The sequence below is a fragment of the Penaeus monodon genome, chromosome 19, assembly GCF_015228065.2.
Source record: "Penaeus monodon isolate SGIC_2016 chromosome 19, NSTDA_Pmon_1, whole genome shotgun sequence".
Taxonomy (NCBI): domain Eukaryota; kingdom Metazoa; phylum Arthropoda; class Malacostraca; order Decapoda; family Penaeidae; genus Penaeus; species Penaeus monodon.
In genome coordinates, this window is record NC_051404.1 from 28,131,633 (window position 1) to 28,132,184 (window position 552).

The 552-nt window shown below is 39.1% G+C and overlaps 1 protein-coding gene across 1 annotated transcript in view; it reads right to left on the reverse strand.

Moving 5' to 3' along the window:
* The window catches only part of LOC119585376 (vegetative cell wall protein gp1-like), a 24,144-nt gene that overhangs the window by 23,068 nt on the left and 524 nt on the right, over window positions 1-552 (reverse strand). The gene's annotated exons all lie outside the window — the stretch shown is intronic.

Here is a 552-nt window from a genome sequence, read left to right on the forward strand (position 1 = left end):
CTGTGTAAAGGCTCGTCTTCTGTATGGGGACTGCACGATATTTCATGATTTAATACGGCATCATGTGTCCAACGCGATAACAGAATAAGTTGTAGAAGTCCAACAAATCAATTTATGGCTGATAAAATTTTGAATACGACTATAGTAGTTTTCCTGACACTCTAACAACAATTCATTTTTTATTCACTTGATTTGTAAACATCGGGCATCGACATTGTTCTTGTTTTTATTTGTGTCTATGAGTTTATTCATTTTCCCTTTTAACAAAATTTGTCATAGAGGGTATATTGGACTCTATGTTCTTAGAATCAAGGAATCGGTAAAAAAAACGAACTTTAGAGTAGAATGAGTCATCAATATAGATAAGCAGTAATCCGGTAACGACCCGAGTAAAGGTGACCTACAGAGAATAATAAGTTAGAGTGACTAGGCAGCAGTTCACGATAGGTCGACCATACAAGGAACAAAGGAGACTGGCCAATCAGACGCGGGGAGCTCAGCCAATCAGGAGACAGGAGGGGGTTAAGCAAGGCTAGGTGGTTGGTAGCGGTT